The following is a 21,215-nucleotide window of genomic DNA, read 5'->3' on the forward strand; positions in this document are numbered from 1 at the left end:
TCTGGACAGTAGTGCTAAATGTGTGTGACTGAACTGGGCTGGGAAAAATAAGCACAGAATGCAAACATTGAAAATACAGCGGTACAGAGGGGCATAGTACAGCTGTGGTTCAGTTGGTAGCACTCTTGCTTCTGACTCAGAAGGTTGTGGGTTCAAGTCCCACTCCAGGGAGTTGAGCACAAAAATCTAGGCTGACACTCCAGTGCAGTAATGAGGGAGTGCTGCACTGTCAGAAGGTGCCGTCTTTCAGATGAGACGTTAAACCGACTAGGTGGGCATAAAAGATCCCACGGCACTATTTTGAAGAAGAGCAGGTGATTTCTTCCCAATGTCCTGGCCAATATTTATCCCTCAGCCAGCATCTCAAAAAACAGATTACAAAAGCAAAATACCACGGGTGCTGGAAATCTCTTAGTGGATGCCTTCAGGTTGGCATTGATGGAATTGAGGGAGGAGGCTGCCAACCAGTTGTTAGGTTGGTGAGTGAATAAGGGGAAACAGAAAATAACTTGGACACGATGGACCTTTTTTTGACAACAGAAAATCTGGAGATATGATATATTTATATTTCAGCAAGGCTTTTTGATACTTTAATGCCATAAATGTCATTAATCCACAAGGTATGGACCAGGAGGTAAGTTTCTGAGGTGGACTGAAAATTGGCTAAACCAGGGAAAGAAAAGGGTGATTGCGAATGGACTTGTACTGATGTGGCAAGAGGTAACTAGAAGGGTGTGGGGTTATTGCGGTTTACTGTATATATAAACTAGCTGGGGGTGCCCGGCGGTGCCGAGGCTTTTTCGAGGGCATGTTGTTGTTGGAAGAGAGAGAGAGAGCGAGAGACTGGGGGTAAGAGAGAGAGCGCGAGAGACTGGGGGTAAGAGAGAGAGCGACTGGGGGTAAGAGAGAGCGACTGGGGGGAAGAGAGAGTGACTGGGGGGAAGAGAGAGCGACTGGGGGGAAGAGAGAGCGACTGGGGGGAAGAGAGAGCGACTGGGGGGAAGAGAGAGCGACTGGGGGGGAGAGAGAGAGACTGGGGGGAGAGAGAGAGACTGGGGGGGAGAGAGAGAGACTGGGGGGGGAGAGAGAGAGACTGGGGGGGAGAGAGAGAGACTGGGGGGGAGAGAGAGAAACTGGGGAAGAGAGAGCGACTGGGGGGAAGAGAGAGAGCGAGTGGGGGGGAAGAGAGAGAGCGAGTGGGGGGGAAGAGAGAGAGCGAGTGGGGGGGAAGAGAGAGAGCGAGTGGGGGGGAAGAGAGAGAGCGAGTGGGGGGGAAGAGAGAGAGCGAGTGGGGGGGAAGAGAGAGAGCGAGTGGGGGGGAAGAGAGAGAGCGAGTGGGGGGGAAGAGAGTGCGAGTGGGAGGGAAGAGAGAGAGCGAGTGGGGGGGAAGAGAGAGAGCGAGTGGGGGGGGAAGAGAGAGAGCGGCTGGGGGGGAAGAGAGAGAGCGGCTGGGGGGGAAGAGAGAGAGCGACTGGGGGGGAAGAGAGAGAGCGAGTGGGGGGGGAAGAGAGAGAGCGAGTGGGGGGGGAAGAGAGAGAGCGAGTGGGGGGGAAGAGAGAGAGCGAGTGGGGGGGAAGAGAGAGAGCGAGTGGGGGGGGAAGAGAGAGAGCGAGTGGGGGGGAAGAGAGAGAGCGAGTGGGGGGAAGAGAGAGAGCGAGTGGGGGGAAGAGAGAGCGCGCGAGTGGGGGGGAAGAGAGAGCGAGTGGGGGGAAGAGAGAGAGCGAGTGGGCGGGAAGAGAGAGAGCGAGTGGGGGGGAAGAGAGAGAGCGAGTGGGGGGGAAGAGAGAGAGCGAGTGGGGGGAAGAGAGAGAGCGAGTGGGGGGGAAGAGAGAGAGCGAGTGGGGGGGAAGAGAGCGAGCGAGTGGGGGGGAAGAGAGAGAGCGAGTGGGGGGGAAGAGAGAGAGCGCGCGAGTGGGGGGGAAGAGAGAGAGCGCGCGAGTGGGGGGGAAGAGAGAGAGCGAGATTGGGAGTGTGAGAGAGAGCGAGATTGGGAGTGTGAGAGAGAGCGAGAGAGAGAGAGAGAGTGGGAGTGTGAGAGAGAGAGATTGGGAGTGAGAGAGAGAGAGAGATTGGGAGGGGAGGGAGGGAGGGGGGAGGAGGGGGGAGGGAAGGGGGAGAGTCCCTGAGCCCAGCCCCCCCCAATCACCCGAGCCCCGCCCCCTCGATCTCCCGAGCCCCACCCCCCCAATATCCCGAGCCCCGCCCCCCGATCTCTGTAAATTTGCAGAGGACACCTAACTGAGAATAGGAAATAGAGAAACCCAATACAAACAGATCTGGATAGGTTGGGAAGTTGGGCTGATGAGTTGCAAATGGCATTTAATGTGCACTAGTGTAAGGTAATGAGACTAAGGGATAAACAGTGGGAATATATACTGAATATATACTATGCTACAGGAGACTTTTGTTTTATTCATTTATGGGATGTGGGCGCCACTGGCAAGGCCAGCATTTATTGCCCATCCCTAGTTGCCCTTGAGAAGGTGGTGGTGAGCCGCTTTCTTGAACCGCTGCAGTCCGTGTGGTGAAGGCACTCCCACAGTGCTGTTAGGGAGGGAGTTCCAGGATTTTGACTGATGTGGGAGTACTGGTGGATATCTCATTGAAACCAACAGCGCAGTATGTTGCAGCAGGAAAGGAAGCTAACTGGATCTTGGGATGTGTGGCCAGATGGATAGAGCACAAATCCCAGGCGGTGATAATGGCCCCCATATTTACGGAGTGGCCGAAAATGGCTGTAGAACCCAGCAAGGCCTGGGGACACGGAGATCCTGCCGAACTTAACGGCAGGACCTCATTATCATTCTTTTGATCCTTTTCTCGCACGGCAGCCGGCCAAATTGTCAACCTGGGCAACGGTCAGGGAGGGAAAACTAGCGGCAGGAGTCCACAGCACAGGCCCCTTGGGGACGGTTCCTGGCAATTGGTAGGGGGGTCAGGGCATCAGGGCTTGGGTGGGGGAGAAGATCGGACATCAGGGCTGGAGTGGGGTGGGGTCAGCAGTCGGGAGGGGGAGAGGGAGGCCACGATTGGCAGGGGGCGGGAAGGCCAAAGGCATCCTTCAGGGACCCTGGGAGGAGCACTCTTCCTTCTGACCCACAAGGAGTGCTGGAAAAGGCACTTACCTTATGGAACCAGCAGCTCCTGACTCCCTTTCACTGCCGGGTATCCCCATCCCTGGGAAACCATTGCAGCAGCAGTGAACTTTAAATTGGGCTCCCAATTGCACTGTGGGAGCCTGATTTAAATATGTTAATGAAGGGCCCTGTCCAAATCTCCAATCCCACACTTCACACTGCCAAACTGCCATGACAACACATGCACGCTCTGAGGTCGTGAAATGCAGTATATAAATGCAAGTTTGTTCACTCTTTCATTCTTTCTTTTCTTTCTTTTATGGAGTACACAAAAGTTGTGAAGAATGGCTCAGCTACTGTATCTTGCAGCCTGTGGTCATACAGAAAAGAAAGAATTAGTTGTTTGAAAGGTAATTTTTGGACTGACCCCTAAGATGTCCCTTGTGAGTGGCTGGAAAGAACCTCTGGCACTAAAGTAGACCATCACTGCCACTGTTAGTGACTGCAGTGGGCTGACTGTTATTAAATCCATGTGTTAATGGAGACACGGAATGCAGGAATTGGTTTAACAAGTCTTTACTGAATGGAGACAACCTGGAAACTGAAACTACAGAAGCCTGCCGGGGCCTTTTATACAGGGATGGTCACTGCCGGTACTGCAGTCTGAGACCAGTTATTCCCTTAAAGGGACATACACAACAATTCCTCCCCTTTTAGATAAACAGTACATAACATTCATTTAACAACTAAATAATAACTAATTACAATTACAATTGCTAGATACATTAGTTGAAGTTAAGCAATTATAAGTTCAGTCTTTGAGGAGGCTTCCTGATTCTGTCTGGATAACGCCTCTTTGGGATATCAGGTTCTTCTGGCAAGGTTGAGTCGGGATCAATGTCGTTGTTTGGTTCGTCTGCTTCCAATATCACCGATTCTGCGGTAGATGCAATTGGTACTTCGGTTTCATCGCCAGGTGTATCAGATCGTGGTGTGGAGTTGAGGTTTTCCAGTGACTCTAGAATCTGGTCAGCATGGCGTCTTACAATGCTTTCTCCAACGTCCACGGTATACATTAGAGGTCCTTGCCGTGTACAGATCGTTCCTGGCTGCCATTTCTCTGTGCGGTAGTCCCGGGCCAAAACTGGTTGACCTATCTTAAAACTCCTGGTCGGCCTTTCATTCATATTCTGAAACTGCCTGTTCTCCACATTCTCCAGCTCTGCCTCGACGGCTGGGCGAATTGCAGATGGTACCGGTCTTGCTTTGAAAAACTTGGGAATTGCATTCTCCTCTATTTTTATCGAGGCGGTTACGCCTTTAAGAGTGCCCAGTTCTTGTTGAAATACCTCTTTGGCGTCAGCTAAGATTGTTGACAATCGTCCAGGAGTGACGTCGTCATCCTTTTTACCAGCCACCGTCAGTGCCTGAATGGAGTGCCAGTCTAAACTTATCTTTCTGATCCATTCACGTCCCAATAACGGTGGTCCACCATCTTGCAGAATGTAGAGATACAATTTCCGTATTTTCTTGCCGTTGTATTCGACAGGCACCCTTATTTTTCCTCTGGGGTATACTTTTTGCCCCGTATACGTCCTCAAGACAATGGATGTCTCTCTCAAGGGTATGTGTGAGAATAGCCGCTCGTAGTCTCGTCGATTCATGATGGTTAGAGCTGATCCTGTATCCAATTCCATTTTGACTTGAGACCCTGCTATCGTGAGGGTGACCCAAATGGTTCGGTGATCCTCTTTTGCGATTACGTTGTGAAGTTTGAGACAGCTTAGTCTCTTGTTCCCGGATTCACTATCGCTCATCTGGTCTTCGGAACTACTGTCCGTCATCTTTTGTACTTTCCTGTACGGTTCCTTAGTAGCCTTTTTATTGTCGTTGGTCTTCTTCTCAGACCTGCAAACTCGTGCAATGTGTCCCATCTTTCCGCATTGCCTGCATATTTTGTCCTTGGACCAGCAGTCCTTCTGGTCATGGTTTATTCTGCCGCAGCAATAACATTTTGCAAATCCACGTGTCATTTCGTAGGTGCCGTATTCCTGTGGCTTTTGTTGTATTTCCGCAGCTCCCCTTGCTGCTGCTTCATACGATACTGCCACGCTGAAAGCCTTATCTAGCGTCAGCTCTTTCTCTGAGAGTAACCTCTTCTGGGTTCCTTCACTCAGGAGTCCACAGACAAATTTGTCCCGTAAGGTATCTGCCAGTCCTGCTCCGAACTGGCAGTGCTTTGATAGCTTGCGTAGTTCCGTAAGGTAGTCAGCATTGCTCTCATTTTTATGCTGATTTCTCCTGTGGAATTTAAATCTTTCTGCTATCAGCAGCGGTGTAGGATTTAGGTGTTCCTGTAGGATAGCAACAATTTCGTTAAAACTCTTCGCCTTCGGTTTGGCTGGAGTAATCAGGTCCCGCAATAGGCCGTACGTTCTTGCGCCCATTAAATTTAGCAATACCGATGCCTTTTTCTCCTCGGCTATTTCGTTTGCCTCGCAATATACCTCGACTCTTTCCACATACGTGGTCCAGTCTTCTATTGCATTATCGAAGGCAGTGATAGCGCCAGTCTTTGGCATCTCGAAAACCTAAGATGGTGTCTCCCGCGCTTTTCCTTCGTCCCCGATGGATCAAAATGGCGCCTCCCGCGCTTTTCCTTCTTCCCCGCCGAGTTAAGATGGCGCCTCCCGTGCTTTCCCGCCGCTGCCGCTGCTGTCAACGCCGCTCTCCGCGGTATTTTTATTTTTAACCATTCCCATCGTGGAGCGGACCCTCTGGGACACTTCCCTCCCTCTTCTTAGGTCCGAACGCTGCCCGGCTGCGAAGCACCGGCCGCGCCCTGTGTGCTCCACCCTCTCTCTCTTTGCTTCCCGACTCGCTGCCCGGCCCCGTTGCAGAGCCACCCGATCGAGCTCTAGCCTGCCGCAGCCCAGGAAGGATCAGTGCACTACCTGCCACCAGCCCGATTAGCTGGGAAACCACAGACTGGGGAACCAAGCCTGGCTCTTGACAGTCTCCCCTGCAAGTTTTCAATCCGATGATTTGGAGGGCGGTTGCCCACGGTCGACGCCCGTTTCTCGAGTTTCTTTGGATTATTTTTCTTTTTCTTTTCTGGCTTCGACCTTCAATAACGTCGTCTGAGGTGCTGCCGAGTTGCAGGTAAGTTCGTTTCTTACTCGTCGCCAGTATTAAATCCGTGTATTAATGGAGACACGGAATGCAGGAGTTGGTTTAACAAGTCTTTACTGAATGGAGACAATCTGGAAACTGAAACTACAGAAGCCTGCCGGGGCCTTTTATACAGGGGTGGTCACTGCCGGTACTGCAGTCTGAGACCAGTTATTCCCTTAAAGGGACATACACAACAACTGTCCCTGCAGGTCTCCATGAACCAGCCCCCCGCCCCCCACTGGTGAGCCTGTGCTTTATTCATGGACTGCCATTCTGCAACACCTATTCAAATAATACTGTTGTACCAGGGCCCCTGCTTAGGATTGTGAATTGTGCACATTCTGCGCTCACAAGCTCCTCGTCTGTCCCTCCCTCCCTCCCTCCTTCCCTTCCTTCCCATCTCTCTCTTCATCCCCATCTCCATCCTTTACCCATCAATGGCCACTATAACCACACCCTCTGACAAAAAGAACCACTCTGTACTCTTCACTTCTCTCACTGCTATGGTGATACATTGAAGGTTCCCAGTTGTTAAGCTCACTCGGTCCAGATTTAACATGCATAAAATACTCACGCTACAGTTTAATTATGCAGCTGTGGAATGCTACACAAGTTCATCGGCAATGATCTTCACTGGGTTTTTTTCTCTCAATTTTTACTGATGTTCATTGGTCAATTTCTGGAGGGGTAGTGGGATTGTCAGAGTCATGCTAAACATGCTCAGGTAGTCCATTAACTCTTTCTACTGACATTACAGCCCTTTTGCTCATGTCTACTTTGGCATGCAAATTATCTAACAGACAGAAAATACAGCCAAAACAGTCTCCAATACTCACAATAACATATGTTTGTACAGACCTCCCAGGAGAACAGTTTGGAGAGAGCATCCCATAAATATAAAACATCCTTCTGAAATTCTGTTACTGAATCCTTTGTATGTGAAAGGTGGACAATATGCTGGATTGGATGGTAAATCCCCCATTATAATCCAGTTTAAAATAAAGGACATTGCTTTGCTCTGTTCACCCTTGGGTCTACTGCAATTCCACTTGAGTGAAAACAGTTTGATTCACACACACACTGAAGCCATAGAAAGAAGGAAAGTAAAAGCAAGTAATGCTTTGAAACACCCAGCCGGTCAGTCAGCCCTGACAAAGATTCCACACATGAATCATTAATTTGTCTCTTCTCTCTCCAAATGCAGACTGACTCGTGGGGTTTTTCCAGCAATTTTTTTGCTTTTGTTTCAGCATCTGCAATTTTTTTTCTCATTATTTAAGGAATAAAAGTAGATTAATGTGAAAGTACGCACTGTCAAACCTTCTGCAAGTTTACACAATATTCTGCTTCTGTACAGATAACAACCTGACTGCACTTCACAATGGGAGGTCCTGTATGTGAGTGAGTGTGTGAGAGTGTGAGTGTGAGCACCTGAGAGTGGCGGTCCTGTGTGTGCGTATGTGTCTGGATGTCCTGAGTGTGAGCGTGTGAGGACCTGAGAGTTGAGGTGCTGTGTGTGTGTGTGTGTGAGTGAGAGTGTGTGTGACACTGGAGGTCCTATGAGGGTGTGTGTGTGAGTGGAGGTCCTGTGAGTGTGTGTGAGAGTGGAGGTTCTGTGTATGTGTCTGTGTGTGTGTGAGTGGAGGTCGTGTGAGTGTGTCAGAGAGTGGAGGTTCTGTGTGTGTCTCTGTGTGTGTGTGTGTCTGTGTGTGTGTGTGTGGAGGTCCTTTGAGTGTGTCAGAGAGTGGAGGGTCTGTGTGTGTGAGTGGAGGTCGTGTGCGAGAGTAGCGGTCCTGTGTGCACATGTGGGTACAAGTGGATGTCGTTGTGAATGAGTGTGCATGTGCACACATATGTATAAGTGGAGGTCCTGCAAGTGTGTGTGTGCATGTACAGGTTCTGTCAGTGTGAGTGTGTGTGTGTGGGAAGTAGATCAGTGGCATTTAAATGAGACTCGGGAGTTATAATACTCCAAGCCCAAAACTAGCGCACTTGCCCTGCCCCCTCCCTCTCCTGCTTGAAATCCGCTCCAGGTTAAAATCAACCCTTATGTCTTGCTCAGTCACAAACCACATGATCCATTTACCCAATGAATCATAAGGCACTCCACAAGTTGTTCTTTGCTCCCAGTTTCAAAGACGTAACAGTAGGTCATTAGCATCAGAGGTGGATTTATCATGGCATTTTTTTGGATTCATTTTGCCTGATCGTGCCTCACCAGGCTGTGCCATTTCTCCAATAACGAAGCTCTAAATCAGTCCGTAAGGGTGACCCCGAGCTTCCGGTCGCCTGTCATTTTAATTCACCGCCCCATTCCCACTCGGACCTCACCGTCCTCGACCTCTTGCATTGTTCCACGGAAGCTCACCGTAAACTCGAGGAACAGCACCTCATCTTCCGATTAGGCACTTTACAGCCTTCCGGACTCAATATCGAGTTCAACAATTTCAGATCATAACCTCGGCCCCTATTACTTTTTTTCTTATATTTTTTATCCACACCTTTGTTTTGGCCCTTTCCCCCCCCCGCTTTTTTTTTCTCTGTCCCACATGGCAACGGTCTCCCATTCTGCCAGCACATTTCACACCTAATCTAGAGCCGTCTTTTGTCTCCACTAGTCCTATCACCATCTCGTCTCGTTTTAAATACCTCTTAATGTCTCTTCACTTCTCTTTTGTTCTCTCCCAGCCTGGCCTCTTAATCTATTTCATTTCCTGTGCTTCTTTAGTCTTGACAAAGGGTTCACCCGAAACGTTGACTCTATTTTCTCTCCACGGATGTTGCCTGGCCTGCTGAGTTTTTCCAGCATTTTCTGTTGTTATTATAGTGCATAATAGCATTTATCTTTGGAATGACAGCTTATTTGACCAGTTTTATCGGCTCAAATCAGCCAGCACATTCTGAGACTGCAGCCTGGATGTTTTGGCAGGTGGCAATTCTGCACCTCTGCATCAACAAATTGAAATCATAAATTATATCACACAATTTGCAGATTTATTTTTTGCCTTCAAGTTCTCGAAACTTCTCAGAAAGAGATAAAGCTGCTTGTGTTACAGAGAACTACAAAAGTTTGTTATTAAAAAATATATTAAGATGACTGTCAATTATTCCCAGGAAAGCTTTGTAAAATGTTGAGAAATATTCTTGATTTCTCTCTTGCAAGTACATGATATTATGTACAGAATTTTTTTTTTAAATGTACCTCCTGGAATGTAAATGGTGCACTGGGTTAATATTGAGCTTGAATCCAGCTCAGTCTGCTGTGGTGGACGTTTTCTCCCTCTGGTGTGTCTCAGTTGCAGTCATTTTGACAGCCTCGGCCCAGTTTCAAATTCAGAACGAATTCTGCAATAAACGGCATGAAATTTGCAGCACCACCCAGAGAGGGATGGACAGTATAACTTTGGTAGGAAATGGAAGTATCCCGCTGGAGCGGCTCTTCTGAGCTTTGGGCCAGAACAGGAAGTGTTTTAATCCTGAGAATTCGCCCTTGCTGTATCTGCCCTAGGTCTGATGCTGATACTAGATGTAAAAATGTTCCTTTGCCTAGCACTGACATCTATCATCGTGTCAAACTTAAAATCTTCAAAAGCTGGCCAGTAACTGCTGGAATAATGAATTTTAAAATGCTAAAAAAATCAATTTATAAGCAATAACTGCAGTTTAAGCATTAAAAAAAAAATCAAGAGTATTTTAATCAAGCATTTATACAATAGCAAAATACTGCGGATGCTGGAAATCTGAAATAACAACAGAAAGTGCTAGAAAAACTCAGCAGGCCAGGCAGCATCCGTGGAGAGAGAAACAGAGTTAACGTTTCAGGTCGAAGACCTTTCGTCAGATGCTTTTGATGCTTTTTGCTCTTTTGGTTGGCCACCATTTGTTGGACAACAAAAATGGACCAGTGCTTTTCATGGTTTCCATCCAAACCTATTACAGTTTTAGAGGAACTGATGAAATTTCCAGTTATCATGCCAAGAAAAAAAAATAAGGTTGCTATGCGAACTGCAGTGTTTTGGGAAAACAACATATTATTTTTGCCCATATGTTGTTCTCGTGATTGGAAGGCCTAACACTGACACTATACGACAGTCAAACAGCACCGTGCTTACTTCATTGGAAATAACTTGAATCCATTATTCCAAGTAGAGGCTTGCTGGATTTTGTTTTGTCCAGTCCAAAATATCTTGAGAGGTTTGAATTGGTATAGAAACAACGGAGAAAAGAATAAAACCATCTATGTTTTTTAATCAAGTAATTTATAGGATTTGAGGAACAAACTCCGTAAGAAGAAAATTAAACAAATGTCACATTTATTCAATAAGAGCAGAAAATGCTGGAAATACTCAGCAGGTCAGGGAGCATCTGAGGAAAGAGAAACAGAGTTAACGGTTCAGGTGGCTGACCCTTCGTCAGAATTGGAAGATGTTCGAGATAAAAAGCGGTCCATCTCTTTTATGGGTTTTATGAAAGGGAAGTCGTGTTTGACAAATTTGCTAGAGTTCGTTGAGGATGTAACAAACAGGGTGGAACAAGGGGAACCAGTAGATGTAGTGTATTTGGATTTCCAGAAGGCATTCGATACGGTGCCACATAAAAGGTTACTGCACAAGATAAGAGCGCACGGGGTTGGGGGTAATATATTGACATGGATAGGGGATTGGCTAACTAACAGAAAACAGAGAGTCGGGATAAATGGATCATTTTCCAGTTGGCAATCAGTAACTAGTGGGGTGCCACAGGGATCAGTGCTGGGGCCTCAACTATTTACAATCTATATTAATGACTTGGAGGAAGGGACCGAGTGTACTGTAGCCAAATTTGCTGATGATACAAAGATAGGTGATTTAGCAAGTTGTGAGGAGGACACAAAAGGCAGGATTTTCATTGGGCCGTGGAGGCGGGGTTGGAGGTGTGTGGGGGGTTAAAATCCTGAAATCGGGGGGGCACGAACCCTTCCTGCCCCCAACCCACCTCCATGCCAGTTTCAAAGGAGGCGGGTACCCGACCCGCACTGGGACCCGCCTCCCCGAGGCGGGAAGGGGATTAGCGCCAATTAACTGCCTGCTAACAGGTAGTTAACAGGCAGTTTTTAGCCTAATCCCTATTTTCATTCTTGAAGTGTGGGATTCCCGACAGCTCCAAACCACGCCAAGTTAGCGAGGTGGGCTGTCGGGCTGAAGGGCTTGGAGGGGTCGAAATGTCTGGTGTTCAGGTGAGTGATGGGTGCATGAGTGCAGAGGTAAGTGTGTTTGGTGTGTTTAAAGAAGTTTTACTTACCTTTACAGCCTTCCTTCCTTCAGGTATCGGGAGTCCCTCATCTCATCGGCACAGAAAGCAGAATGGCCACGATCTGTCAAAAATTGCAGCATTCAGCTTTCTGTTCCGGAGAGATCTCTAAATCATCCTGAGAGGAAGGAATTAACTTAGAGTACAGATTGTCAGTGTTTGACAGCTTCAAACAGCTGTGAAACGCTGATATTTCATCTGTCAAAAGGGCAGCACGGTGGCATAGTGGTTAGCACTGTTGCCTCACAGCGCCAGGGACCAGGGTTCGAATCCGGCCTCGGGCGACTGTCTGTGTGGAGTTTGCACATTCTCCCCGTGTTTGCGTGGGTTTCCTCCGGGTGCTCCGGTTTCCTCCCACAGTCCAAAGATGTGCGAGTTAGGTTGATTGGCTATGATAAATTGACCCTTAGTGTTAGGGGGATTAAATGCGTGGGGTTACGGGGATAGGGTGGGATATGTGTTGGTGTAGGGGTTACGGGGATTGGGTGGGATATGTGTCGGTGCAGGCTCGATGGGCCGAAGTGGCCTCTATCTGCACTGTGGGGTTTCTGTGATTCTGTGAAAAGGTCTTGACAGATGAAATATCAATCTGTGACGTCACCTGTTGCCGGGTGGCCCTTAATTGGCCTGCTGAGCTCGCTGGGTGGGCTCAACAAGGTCAATCAAGTCAAAATCACGTGGGTTGGCTACAACTCAATGGAGGCGGGACTACAACCCCGAAAGTTGTAGTCCCGCCTTTACCCGCCTCCTCAATGAAAATCCAGCCCAAAGTGTTTGCAAAGGGATATAGATAGGTTAAGTGAGTGGGCAAAAATTTGGCAGATGGATTGTAATGTGGGAAAATGTGAGGTTATCCACTTTGGAAGGAAGAATGAAAAATCAAATTATTATTTAAATGGAGTGAGACTACAAAATGTTGCGGTACAAAGGGATCTGGGGGTCCTAGTACATGATACACAAAAAGTTAGCATGTAGGTACAGCAAGTGATTAGGAAGGCTAATGGAATGTTGACCTTTATTGCAAGGGGTATGGAGTATAAAAGTAGGGAAGTTTTGATGCAACTTTACAGGGCGCTGGTGAGACCGCACCTGGAGTACTGCGTACAGTTTTGGTCTCCATATTTAAGGAAGGATATACTTGCATTGGAGGCAGCACAGAGAAGGTTCACTAGGTTGATTCCTGAGATGAAGGGGTTGATGTATGATGAAAGGTTGAGCAGGTTGGGCCTATACTCATTGGAGTTTAGAAGAATGAGAGGTGATCTTATTGAAACATAGAAGATTCTGAGGGGGATTGACAGGGTGGATGCTGAGAGGATGTTTCCCCTAGTGGGGGTATCTAGAACTAGGGGGCATAGTTTCAGAATAAGAGGTCGCCCATTTAAGATGGAGATGAGGAGGAATTTCTTCTCTCAGAGGGTCATGAATCTTTGGAATTCTCTACCCCAGAGAGCTGTGGAGGCGGAGTCATTGAATATATTCAAGGCGGAGATTGACAGACATTTGAACTACAGGGGAGTCAAGGGGTATGGGGAGAGAGTGGGAAAGTGGTGTTGGGGCCAAGATTGGATCAGCCATGATCTTATTGAATGGCGGAGCAGGCTCAAGGGGCCAATTGGCCTACTCCTGCTCCTGTTTCTTATGTTCTTATGTAACATTTTCCCATTCTGATGAAAGTTCATCGACCTGAAACGTTAACTCTGTTTCTCTCTCCACAGATGCTGCCTGACCTGCTGAGTATTTCCAGCATTTTCTGTTGTTAATTCAGGTTTCCAGCATTCGCAGTATTTTGCTTTCATCCAATTTATTGACCCAGATTTATCTTAAGCTTATGACGTTAATGGGTAAAACAATTTGAGGCAAAGCACAAAGCAACACAAAGTTCTTCTAACTGTTCTGGTAACAAAGGTCTTCTACTAAAGAAGTAACAATGTATTATTTGGCATGTGACCAACAAATAAACCATCTGACAATAGCTGTGCACAGCAGTCCACAAAACAACAAGACCGAATGACCCCCAGTTTATATTGTCAGCAATAGCAAAAGATAATGTATATTTTACAACAAAAAATAAATACAGCTGTTAAATAAACAAGATGATACTCAGTAAAATATCAGGCTTAATAAAATAGCACACTGACGCCAGTTGTACCCAAAGGGTTGGTGCTACAGAGACTATTTTCTGCACTTTCTAAATCAGCACAGACATGTGAGCTGAATATTAATCATCTTGCTGGAGTTGAAGCAACAGTACAAGAGCTAAATGGCCAAAAGTGGGACCTGTTGGCAATTATCAGATGGTGGTTGACTTCTCATTTACCTGTCTATCTTCAGATAGTTGAAGATGCAGTGCTCAGGTTAGACTGTTGACCTTTAACCTCTGGCAGCAGTGTTCCTAGCCTTCACAGGTGAGGTTAAGGGTTTTCTCAGTCTCTCTATTTCTGTCTCTTACAAGGGTCTTGCATCATGGTGAAATGCATTTTGGATAGTATAAACCTAGTTACTAGCGTTCACAAGTGGACAAAGTAAAGCACTGATTGACACTAACAATTATGGTTGGTATGGGGAGATGGAGTCCTCACATTGGTGCAGTGATCAGGTGCTGTTCTGAGGTGGGGGATTGAGGCATTATTGTTAAGAATGGTAGGCTGATTGTGTGTCAAATATACGTGCTAATCTCTTGTGTGTACTTCTTGGTTCTGGAAATTACAGAGCCAGTGGAGAAGAGCAGAAGTCAGTGCCTTAAATATAGAAATGGCATGCTAGTTGCAATAGTGAGGAAAAGCTTCAATATCTTCAGAATAGTGCTAGGAAGACATGTTTCCAAGACGTAGATTCCTTAGCTTCTGATCAGAGATTGGAGGCAAATTATTCTTTGGCTACCTGTGGGACATCTTAAAAAGGAAAATACAGCAGAAGAAACATCTTAATGGTGACATTCATTTCACCAATTCAGACAAGTTATGTTTTTTGCAGTGATCATATCACACCCATCAATGAACACTTAGGCATATATTTGAACATGCAAAAAGAAGAGCAGGAAGAAACCATTTAATGTTTGCCCAATTCATTGGATAGGTTGGGTATCCACTAGATGGTGCAAACTTGTATTCTACCCTTGGCAACCACAGGTAATACTTTCTCCTGGGGGTACCAAAACATTTCTGTGACTAATTTCAGAAATAAACTTGAGGACATTCTTGCCGATTCCATAAAGTGGTCAAGCAAGCCCCAGAAGACCATGGTTATCCATGAAGTAACACTAGTTGAACCCAACTAACCCAAGCACCTCAATACATCCCATGCCCACCTCCCTCAGGAACTTTTCAAGACCCTTCTTAAAATATTTGAAGTGGAGAATGCAACATCGATTTTCTGTTTTGTATGTAAAGTTCATTGAATTCATTGTTATGCTAAAAGTGTTAAACTGGAGTTACGACTCATAGATTTTTATTTACAGTAGTTTGTTTTTGTTACGTTTTCTATGTCATTCCCTGGAGCTCTGTTTCATTTTACTCAGAAGTATACCTAACCATCACGTGCTGACCCAGAGTTGTTTGGCCATGCATCAGACAATTGGGATATTTCTTACTTGCCTACTTACACTCCAGTGCATTTTCTTGGAATCAGTGCCTAGTCACAGAAAATGCGAGAGTCAAATGTATGATGTGTATGAGATATCAATTCTTTCAATAATTGATGTCAATACATGCCGTTAGGCCATCAATATAGATCTGTAAGAAATTGGCTACACTGCTGGACTATTCCAGCATATCACTGAATGTGGCCTCAGTGTGGACACTCAAACAAGTACCTCCACCTCCTGCACCCTTAAGAGGAAAAATCCTTTAGATTGTGCTTTTTATGGACCCATCTCATTGCTAAATTGTGACCTGCAACATCTTATGTACAAATTCATGCAACCTGCCTGAAAATTTCATCACCAAACTGGTTTAACCCAACCAAGTGGAATATTATCCATGGGAACCATTCTTTTGACAATGTCCATTGTGCCTTTTCTAGATGTAGGAAAGGCATTTAGTCAAATTGAATGGTTTTCAGAGGTGCCATCTTTCGGATGAGACGTTAAGCCTTGCAGGTGGACTTAAAAGACCCAATTTTCGAAGAAGAGCAGGGGAGTTCTCCACGTGTCCTGGTGGTGTAAGGGGTTTTAGATCGCAGAGGCTTCTCTCTCTAGAGGCCTCTCTCTCTTGCACAGTAAAACCTTGAGTGGTTCGACCCACTTGCCCCTTAGATTCCATACTCTGGACTTTGGGGCAGGAACTACAATGTAGAGAAAACTCTTATAGACCAAGTTTGATGAAACGAAATGAAATTTTATTGCATATGGAAATACAAATCAAATGCAAGCAAATAAGAGAGTACATGGGAGGGAAAAACACAAACAAATCATAACGACACAATACTAACTAAGGCAAATACAGGCATATTATACTCTACAAAAATCATCATGAAATAGGGAAACACACGGAACATCGAGGGATAACAACTCATGTTAATTATACCCTTAAATATCCACCCCCTTAAACCTATCTAGATCTGATTATGGAGGGCCAGAAACATGCTCACCAATCCAACTAGGAAGTGCAAGGTTTTGAACCAGTCTGCGTTTGGTCCTTTCAGGCGTCCCGTCTCCACGTGGATCGTGGAGCCCCAGCGAGCTGCGCCTCACCTCTCTCCTGAGGTGGGGGTCGGGGGCGGCTGGACACCGGCTGGCCTGGATGTCGGTGGGGTCGGGGATCGTCGGCTCGACCCCGGTCAGAGGAGCCTTGGGCTGGCCCCCATCGTTTCTTCAGTTTTATTTTATCTCTTCTCCCGAGCCGGAGTGGGTCGATGGCCTCTCGTTTTGTCAACGGCCCGGGGTTGGTCGATGATCTCCCGATGTTTTAACCCCGGGGCGGGACGCCGGCTCGAATGGTCTTCTTGATGGCGGTTTGGTGGTCTTCTCCTTCCTCTCCGTCGATGGAGAGGAGTCCCGCTGATCTTCTCCCGAAGCGACTCCCCTTTACCCAGCTCAAAAGCTGGACAGGCCTGCAAGCTGGAAAGCTGACGAGCGTGTCTCCGTCTCCTTCTTCCTCTTCTTTTTTCCTACCCGTGTGTCCTCACAATTATACTTCTTTTCCAGAAGCCCTTATCTCGCGCCAAATCAGGTTAGTCTTTGTTTAACTTTCGGCGGGCTTGTTGCACAACGGGGTAGTTATTATATTTTAAACTGTTCTTGGATGGCCGGTAACGGCCCATCTCTGGTCTGGAATGACCTTCATTGTTTTTAATGTCCTGGTGATGTCCTTAACAGGCCCTTGATGCTGTTCTCATGAATATGAAACTGTTCCCTTTTGTCTGGGTCACCATTTAGATGGCCTTTATCTACAGGCCGATCTCGACTGGATCTGTATCCAATCTATATGTATATGTGGGTGTCTGGTTTCGTTCTCTCAGAAACGGCTTCCAGAACTTACTTTGGGCTGAATCCACAAAGCTGTCTGAGGATTTGCAGGAACCATTTTAAAGTGTCCCAATAAGTTGATCACGGGGTCTGGTGGCCATTTTGAATGCCCCTTTTTCTGGGCTTCTTTTAAAATAGTCTTTAAAATCATGGCCTCTTCTGCCATTCGACCCTTTATAATATAAAGTACAATTTTGCGAATCCTACACTGGTCAATATTTATCCCTCAACCAACATCACCAAAAATAAATTATATGGTCATTACATCATTGCTGTTTGTGGCACCTTGCTGTGTGACAATTGGCTGCCACGTTTCTCTACATTACAACAGAGGCTACTGTGACCAGATCATCTGTTTTTACTGATGTTGGTTGAGGGATGAATATTGGCCAGGACACCAGGGAAAACTCCCCTGCTCTTTTTCTAATAGTGTCATGGGATCTTTTAAATCCACCTGGGAGGGCAGACGGGGCCTCAGTTTAACATCTCATCCAAAAGACGGCACCTCCGCCAGTGAAGGACTCCCTCAGTACTGCACCAAAGTGCCAGCCTAGATTATGTGCTCAAGCCTCAGGAGTGAAGCAAAAATGCTACCAGTGAGCTAAGGCTGACACCTTTGTTGAACTTTTGTAAGACATTAGGCCACAGCTGCAGCTTTGGGCACACAATTATAGGAGTGATATATAGATGTGAGGAGTTAGGGGATGACCTGATTGAGGTCTTCAAGATGTTGAGGGGTTACATTAAGGTAAATAGAGATAAAGGGGGAGAAATTCGGTATCGCCCCGTTTGGGGCACATTTATCATCCGGGCGCAAAGTTTAGCGCCTGGCGCTAATTATCGCCTCCAACTGCAAACTTGGCTTTTATCGCCCCTGGAGGTGATTGGAGCACAAAATCAGGCGCTTCACACCTCTCTTAAGGCGCTAACGCTGAGAAGCGAAGCGTTACCTCAGAGCACTGGCAAAGTTCATGTGATGTCAGTCAGCAATGGAACACAGACACACTGGCACGAGCCAGTTCTTAAAGGGGAGGGTCGATCTTGCTCTCCATCCACACCCTGCTCATTGCAGCCTTGAATCTCAGCCTGGAAAGACCTGTACATCAAATCTGCTGGAAAGAACAATGGCGAGGCCCAGGGAAAGAGCTCAGAGTGCAGCCCCCATAGTCTCTTCTAAATCGATATAAGGAAGGTTAAATCAAAATGAACCTGCAAAGTGCTGCTCAGTGCCCAAGACTCCTTCACATAGCATTGAATCTCTCCAGAAGACACTCTCTCTCAGGATGCGTAGTGCAAAAATGTCGCCGACAAAAAAAGGCAGGAAGCAGTCGCCTTTAAATAGTGCTCCCCCAGTCCCTTTCTGACTGCAAAACGTTCCCCTCAACCTGTTGTTACTGGCAAGCGGAAAAGCAGGGGGCACCACTCAATATCCGGTCCGGGGCACTACTGGGGCATTGCATGCTCGACTGACATCACGATCTGCGAGCGCAGGAGATCGTAGCGGTAGTGTTTAGCGCCGCCGCAAAATGTCTGGTCAATTTCACGAGCGGCGCAAACATCGCTGTGCCCAGGCGCTAGTTGCTTTGCACTCCATTAGCGCCCTCAACGGGAGGCGCAAAGCACCAAATTTTCCCCCAAAATTGTTTCCAACGATTGGCGAGACGGTAGCAAGGGGTCACAAATGAAAAATAATCACAAGAGGAATTGAAGGGGAGGTTAGAAAGAAATTGTTGCACATAAAGTGGTTAGAATGTGGAATTCTCTGTCACAAGCCACTGTTGAAACAAAAATTGTTTTTCAATAAAGGAACTAAATAGTTGCTTGAAAAAAGCAATATTAAGGGATATAGGGAACAACTCGGAGAGTGTAATTATACTGGGTGGCTCATGCAGAAGAACACTGACAGATTCTATGGAACAAATATTTCTGTAGTGTAATGTTCTGTGATACTATGATGGGCTATTGTTAGGGTTAGATTTATTTATCCCTTTATTTTGGTTTTGGTTTAACCTGGCTATATTAATTTCATCGTTGATTCGTTTTGGTTGGTTATGGCCTTCTTCTTTAGGTTAGTTCCTCTTCTCTAATTTCAGTGATGTCCTTTTACCCAGTTTGATGTGTCTGTATGAGCTTAGTGCATATACTACATATTGCATATTTCATCTTTATTTTATTGATACACTATTTTCATTATAGTTTTCTTTTAGTATCAATGTTTTTGTTATTGTTCTATCATTTAAAAAAAAATTGCAAAATAAACAAGTAAAAAATATATCCTTTTTCCAATGGGAATTTCATTCGATGGTTCGCCGGCTAGCTGAACAAGACTCCGATAAGCAGTCCTGCAATTCAAAGGCATGGACATGCTCCATGCCCAGACTACCTAGTACACTGAGTACACCAGGGAGGCAGTTGGCAAGGTGAAATGGAGCTTAAAGATATCTTGGAGAAATTCATATATGCCTGTGCCAGTGAGTGCATTCAACACACAGTCATGCATGTTTATGACAGGTGGCATCTTGGGGAGACTTCAAACAACATTGGTGGTCGTCTGCCCATCTACTAGATTCATCAGCTCACAACTGAGCTGCAAAGTTAGGAATAGGGAGGTCTGCTACTATGAGGAAAGCTGACAGTCGCCCATGCCTTTTTCCTAGCTGAAGTGATCATCTAACTAATGACCGTGAAATAAAACCCTGATCATTCATCCAACTTCCTAGGTCATTCTCCAAGTTGGAGGGTCTCATCATAAGACATGTGGAAGCAATGGGGGTGGAAAAGTGAGGGTAGATCCTTACATAAGACTATAGCTAATATCAAAGCTCTGATCTTTCTTTAAGGGATCCTTCTGTATACTTGCGCTTGTAAGTTAAATAGATTTTGCGCAAGCTGAATAAAAATGGGGAGCGATGTAAAACGGGCGGCTGACTCGCTATCACCCGTTTTACACTATCACACAAAGTCAAGATCTACCCCTTTTGTGTCTGAGCAGACACATTATTTATATTTTTCTCAATGTAGGTTATTTTTATATATGTTTGCTTTCTCCATAGACATTGGACAACAAACGCCTTTCTCTAGACCGAGACTTCCTGGAGGCCATTCAGTTTATGTCTGTAATAAAGCCATCAGGCCTCTGGCCTACCATACTGCAGTATTTAAAAAAATTATGTGGTATGAGAGAAGTAGCCTTGAATCAAGCTCTTGAGTATGTAGTGCAATTTGGCTATGTGCAAAACAAGCTTGTGTGTTTGAATCCACACCATTGTTATATCTTGCTTTTACGTTATTCAGTAGGTTAACCTTGCAGTTCTGATGATAGCAACTGATGATTAAGAGTAGGCTCAAACTTGGGGCACCACTATTAATTTAAGGCTGACGTAACCAAAAATAATAGCAAGGCCTTTTATTTTGCCTTTAGGATACGTACAGTCAAATTACAATATTGTCAGCAAAGCAGTTCTGGTTACCAGACTTCCTCTTACTGATTTCCTCTTGGTGGGAGAGTTAAAATTCTCCCTCCCCCTCGAATATCATCAGAACAACAAAACTGGTATTTTGCTAATGAAGCTTTTTAATCATTTGTTAAGAACTGCAAACCCCATGTAGGCTAACTCCCACAGTGACAATGTGTAGCATGTTCGTACACCTTTCATAGCTATTGCACAGATCAGCTGCAAACATATGACACTGTCAATAATGTTTTGAAGTTTGTGATCTGTAATTGAAAATAGAACTGAAAGTATCCTAAGCAAGGTCAATGTTTTGTATGAAAGTTACTGCAGAAACACTGCATCAGTTTGTTTTTAAATGATAAAAATGACAAATGCAGCAACACAGTAAACTTTTACCACAAAATATAGGAAATTACTAGCACATTAACGAGTCAGGGAATGACAGTTATTGCTGTTTAGAGGAAGATTTTCTATAGCTATTAAATGTTTTATTGATTTTAAAAGTTAACTTGAGAAAGGTTTGATTTTTCTGTAACATGCAGGGATGGGAGGTTGCAGAAGTTCAAGAAAATTAAACTGTACACCACTGTGATGTAATCTTGCCCCGACCATAATTTTACCACAATAAACTATCAATGTGAACCAAAGCAATGCAATCCATCTGCCTAGCTGTCTGCTGCGGCTCAGTGGTAGCACATTTGCCTTTGAGTCAGAAAATCATGGGTTCAAATTCCACTCCACAGACTTAAGCAC

General features: G+C 45.8%; 1 protein-coding gene across 4 annotated transcripts in view; it reads left to right on the plus strand.

Moving 5' to 3' along the window:
• LOC147081970 (discoidin domain-containing receptor 2-like) overlaps positions 1-21,215 on the plus strand; it is a 254,192-nt gene that overhangs the window by 123,525 nt on the left and 109,452 nt on the right. The gene's annotated exons all lie outside the window — the stretch shown is intronic.

This window comes from Somniosus microcephalus, unplaced genomic scaffold (assembly GCF_052327205.1).
Source record: "Somniosus microcephalus isolate GS21.2 unplaced genomic scaffold, FLI_Smic_1.0 scaffold260, whole genome shotgun sequence".
NCBI lineage: Eukaryota > Metazoa > Chordata > Chondrichthyes > Squaliformes > Somniosidae > Somniosus > Somniosus microcephalus.